Source organism: Cryptomeria japonica, chromosome 5 (assembly GCF_030272615.1).
Source record: "Cryptomeria japonica chromosome 5, Sugi_1.0, whole genome shotgun sequence".
NCBI classification, from domain to species: domain Eukaryota; kingdom Viridiplantae; phylum Streptophyta; class Pinopsida; order Cupressales; family Cupressaceae; genus Cryptomeria; species Cryptomeria japonica.
The window spans coordinates 303,400,541-303,406,484 of record NC_081409.1 but is presented as its reverse complement, the minus strand read 5'-3'; the positions used below and the strand labels follow the sequence as shown (position 1 = coordinate 303,406,484).

At 34.4% G+C, this 5,944-nt stretch overlaps 1 non-coding gene across 1 annotated transcript; it reads right to left on the bottom strand.

The window, feature by feature from the left end:
* Positions 1 to 398: 398 nt before the first annotated feature.
* Positions 399 to 471, bottom strand: TRNAA-AGC (transfer RNA alanine (anticodon AGC)). The gene has a single exon. It is a non-coding gene; the product is annotated as a tRNA-Ala (tRNA).
* Positions 472 to 5,944: the final 5,473 nt, after the last annotated feature.

Genomic DNA, 5,944 nt, shown 5'->3' with positions numbered 1-5,944 from the left:
TTGAAAAACATATTTAGCAAGAAACATTGATATATAGAACACGTTTTAGGTGTAGGGATAAGTGTTTAGCAAGAGTTTGTAAGCTTTTCAAATAGTTAATGCTAATTGATTAGAGATGGTCAGGATCTTTCGAATAAAGCAAATCCAAAACTCTGCAGTTGTAGCCATTGAGTATCTCTAGCGTGAAGGATACGGTCATATGGGGCTTCTGCTTGGAATGTGCCCTGTTTTCTCAGCTCTGGTTGTTTCTCTTATCATCTGGTAAACAAAGTAAGGTATTAGTAAGATTCTGTTCGAGAGTTGTTTCAGAAACATTTTAGAATATGTCGATTGTAGAACAGTCATTTTAGCAAAAGAATTTGCAAACGCTGATCAATGTTGTAATAAGATTGAGAAACTGGAGATGCGGGGTATCGATCCCCGTACCTCTCGCATGCTAAGCGAGCGCTCTACCATCTGAGCTACATCCCCAACATGGTGACAGAATTTTGATTAGGATTTTCCAACCAGAGGATATGACCTGAAAATCGTCTTATTCTTTACCACTGGTTAGGGTTTGTGTGTCTTTCATTGTTATTCATTTTCTTTTTAGGGTTTGAGCTTCTTTATGTTTTCTAGTTTGGCCACCATATTTTCAATCTTGGTTATAACATTCAAGATTCATTTTTATATCTTATATACAATTGATATTTTTTAATTTTTTGAATATGAAAGGTACATGTTTGAGCTTTGTTTTCCCATTTTTTGTTGTTGGCATGAGTTATTAATGATTCTATTTTTTCATTAAGAGTGCTTGTTTAAACCCTAATATGCGCCTAATCAAATGAAAATGAGATTTAATTTTGATGCTTGTATTGATAAAAACCAAGAGGATAATCAAGATTAAGATTATGATGCTCATGTAGCCAACACAAATTTTGTAGATGAGATTGCTATTTTAGTTAACACTAAAAATTCAACACAACTGGTTGATGTGATTTACAATATGTTCTTCGATAAGCCATTTGGATTAGCAATATAACATGCTATTAGTGCTAAAATTGCTTCACCTATAGAGTTTAGTGCATCTACCTACTCCCCACCTCCACTCTTTCCACCACACTAATAATCCTTATAGTTCCACTCATACTCATAAAGTGTTTATCCTTACTCCACCTTCCCTTGTCCTTCTGGTTTCCTCCCAATTATACCCCTTTTGAGGTACCAACATCCTTCAAGATATACTAGATGTCTATGCATGTTTCATCTACTACTACCTAACCTATCAAGACCCATTTTACTTGGTCCTCACCTACATCAACCCACTTCATCCTATATTATGCCTATTCCTAATTATATCTCTCCATCCATACCCTTGTATGCACTCTTCATTATATTTGCTCTTCTATGTGTCTTTCCCAAACTATCACCTCTTCCATCCCTCTTATGCCTCACACACATTTGTATAAACACAATAGTGGTCCTCAACCTTGATTGGTTACCTTTCTATATTCCACTCTAGATGCACTAATTCATTTTATAGATAAAAAATAAATAAATATTGGATGTTAAATCAAATAGATAAGAGAGTGAGGAATTCAAGGATACTAGGCATACAACACTATCTTATGAGATTTTTATGAACCCTCTTCATATGGAATTTATGGCACCATGGTTTTAATGTATGATGGCAAGGGTGACTCAAATACACATTTGAAATCTCTTATGATTGCACGTGTAGATTTTACATATGTGGATAAAATATTAAAATGTACATTATTTCCAAAGACCATGAAAGATTATGCTATTAAGTTATTTTTTCACTTCCTCGAGGTTCTATTCACACTTTGATGATTTGAGAAAAGTGCTCCTAAAGAAATTCAAAGGTAATACTGATCTTAGATTCATAGTTTGCATTCTATTTGAATGTTTCCAAGGACCAAATAAGCACATTAGTGACCTTGTTATAAGATTGACTACTCCCTTAACATGATTTTTGAATTGTATAATATCTTTATTAAGAGATTTATTTAGTTAATTTATGATGATGTGTATCTAAAATAACTCCTTTCATGGAATTGTGTGTGAATCAAAAAACCATTGAGTCTAATTGTTAGAAAGAAACATTTTTTCAACATGGATCTTCACATCAAAATGATTCATCAGACACCTCAATGTATCGAAATTCAAATAAAATTTTGAAAGACAATGATATGAAGGAAACTGTACATCATGTTGCTATAAGTACCTTTCCTTTATTTATACCAAAGGAACTTGGCAATTTCACCAATCTTCAAGACCATTGATGATGTTCTCCAAATATATTTGAAGCTTTCTTGGTTACACTTCATTGAGTTGATCCACTAGATCTTGACAAACTACTTGCTAGGATATGTAATGAGCAAACATATTGTAGATTTTAAGAGTAAAGATAATTATACTTAGTCATGTATCGGTCTTAAAATAAGGTACAATACCTTATTGATAACAAAATGAACAATGATAAATGTGAATGCTTTTGTGGCACTTGCAAATAATTGATTGGAAATAAATATGAATCCTATCCCACATCACACAAATATGTTGAGATATATTGTCACACACAGAGATAGTGATGAAAATTTGTCATAAGAACACGATTTGTGAGATAGATCGAGGCTAATGCCACCTCTTTTTCCTTTACCCCTACATCCCCATGGATCACAATTTTAAAGTGGAAATCCCCAAAAGTAATCATTTTGGTTCATTATACATACCAATTACTTCACGTTGTGTATCACATGTTGAATTTATTGTTGACCTAATATGCTAAGGTAGTATCTACACTAAAGAGATGCTATTCAATTTCCATACTAAATCAACAATACACACATTTTGATATTTCATTGAGGCTAAATAATGAAATGCTAATCATTACATTAGGATGAATCATTTTATACTTAAGAGTTGAATCCAAAGAACTAGTTTTTATCACGTTATACCATTATTTGATATATTTGATGTCTTAATTGGGAGAACATGAGTTAAACAATGCAAAGCAATACCTTTCATTATACAACAATGTGTCAAGTTTGTACATGTTCAAGAAGTGTTTAATTTTGAAAGGACATATAATTCACTAATTGTTACCTATTTTTCATTTTATTGCAATAGATAATTTATAGGTATGCTTTTGCCTCGTTCCTTGATTTTTACCAAGGTTGTTTAGGAGTCTTAGGTTTTGGCATTGTTGAAAAGAGGTATAATTTAATAAGTTTAGTCTAGAAGATCAAGCTTTTTAGTTAGGTTCTTGCCTTGTCCATGTCTCTCTTTGATAAGGCTTGGTAAAAAATATTTAACTTGGTTAAAGGAAAAGGGTCTCAAGAAACTAGCCCTCCACATCCCATGAAGTTTGACTGATCCAGAACAGTCCGGAAATTTGAAGATGCAAGGCTGGGAAAACAACAATTTGTTGATCAAAATCTACCATTGAAGAAGAACAGATCTTGAAAGGAAGTTACAACTACTTAAAAATATGGTGCTCTATTATTGAGGAGTTTTGTGCTGTTACTGAATCCCACAGGCTGCTTGGGCCTCGTGATGCTATTCAAACCTTCTTTTCATTCATTCAAAAACCTGAGTGGAAAGAGAGGAAATTGATATTTGCAAAAGAAAAAGGCAAGTAATATAAATAAACTTGTTCGACCCTCTTAGGGTTTCCAATTTGTTTGTCACTTTCTAGTAGTTTGAGAAGCTACAATGGCGACCAAGGGCTTTGATGAGGTAGTTGAAGAGCTTCAAGGTTCGTGGGAAAAGGTTGATGGAGTCTTCAAGACATGTTGTCTCAGTTCATAGACGCTAGGTCTATCATTTTTCCATCACATCCTCCTCTTATTATGCAAAGATGCCCACTTTGTTACGTGGTGTGTACACCTGATTATAAATTGTCCCAACATAAGATGCTATATGCCAGTCTTCATGATGTCCTATGCATATCCATGCGCGTGATAGTGATGTAGGGATGGGTCTATTATTTTCTTTGCTAAGAAGCCCTCATTTTTGTTTCAAAGGAGACATCATAACATTATGTGGGATGAAACCTTTGTGCTGATCCATGCATTAGCAAAAGAAGGACAATTGAAGCTGTTTGTGACATTATCTATGGTTTCTCTTTACAAGTTTTGATGTCTAACATGATAGGAACGAGTTTCTGCCACTACTATTTCATGATGGAGTTTATTGGAGAGAGTAGATATATTTGTTAGGGATACACGGGTTTCATCTTACTATTAGACATAGACAAACAGAGAAGGACAATGAATGAGCTAAGCCATGAGAACATGAAGGTAGGTTTGACAGTGAAAGATGTCAATGGGATACATTGAAGAAACTTCACAGCCACGAGAAGAGAAATATTCAAGAGAGAAGTTGAAACACAACCCACATCACTATGACAGTCAATTTCAAGCTCTAATGCACTCACCTTTGATAGGAAATGATGATCGCAGTCCACACAATGATGTAGTAACAAGGCGAGCAACCAAAATGTAAGTATAGGAGCCTTAAATGACAAAGAGGACAGCCATCACACAAAGGACCATCTTCAAAAGATTTACAAGAGGAAATGACAGTGGTGTTGAGGAAGGACAGTCCATATACCTAAGGGCATTCATATAATGCATAAAAGAAAGTTCAGAATCAAGGCTCTCAAAATGATGGATATTAAAATGGGTACTAAAAGTATGCTAGAGGCAACCAAAGAGCAGGTTCAATAAGAGCATAATATTGACAGTGGTCATAGAGGGTAGACAATGAAGAGAAAAATGCAAACCAAGAGGGATGGTGTTAGTCACAAACTAACAATGATAGATTTGACAATAAAAATGATGATAAAGATCTTGTGGAAAGAAGGACAGTCATAAGTAAAGACAATATGGTGTTGTTTATAAGTCTACGTGAATGACAGGGCCATGACAATTTTTATAGGGGACAGTTAAATGACATTTCAATATTATCTACGATAGTCATGGAAAGTTTTCAAGAAAACATAAGAATATTGAATATGAGATGATAATGGTAGTCGAGGAATGCCAATCAATATAGAGGACAGTGCTATGAACATTGAACGAGATAGTCTTAGAGGTCAATGACATGTTAGTGGAAGCTAAACTCAAGGGGACTATCATAAGACAAGATAACAAAGGGATGAACTGAAGAAGCAGTCCATAAGGTTTAGTCCAATAGAATGATCCAAAGGCATAGTCAAATGACACAAAGGACATATGATCAAGACAGTCTTAATGACAGTCCTGAGCAAGAGATGGTACCCTTTCTAAAAATGGAAAGTTGAAGAGACTACTACCAGGTTAAGAGGACAACTAACTAATAGCACGAAAATGAAGAAACAAATGAGAGCTCAAGGAATAGTGAAGAATAACGTGAGATGAAAAGTCACAGTCCGAAAGGGCAATTTATTGCATGGTTGAGAAGACAAACACAATTGACAGAGTTAAAGAAACTTAACAGAGGTCAGCCACAAGTGTATTTAAAATAAAAGTGGCAAGGAAATCTTTAGGTTTACCAAGATATATGATGATAATGTTTTGTGGACAGTGATAAGAGAAGTGATATCAAAATCCAAAGGGCAGTCAAGTGGTATGAAAGCATATTTGTTTCACAAGTCAAGATCACACAATCCTCTGTAAAAAGATGACAGTTCTTTGTTAGAGTTTATCATGTGTTTTGAAAGTCTATATCTGCATTTGTTTCAATCTAAATCTCACAGTCTGAAGGGATATTCTACCAAGTGATCTTGGAGTCAATAAAATTTTGTATGCCTACCACAAAGTTGACTAATTTTCTTTAAAAATGTCTTCAAACTTTTTTTTGATCCATTTCTAAAAATGAACAGTTGAAGAGAATATTACGAGGTTAAGAGGATAGCTAACCAAGGTTGGCATGAACATGAAGAAACAAATGACAATCC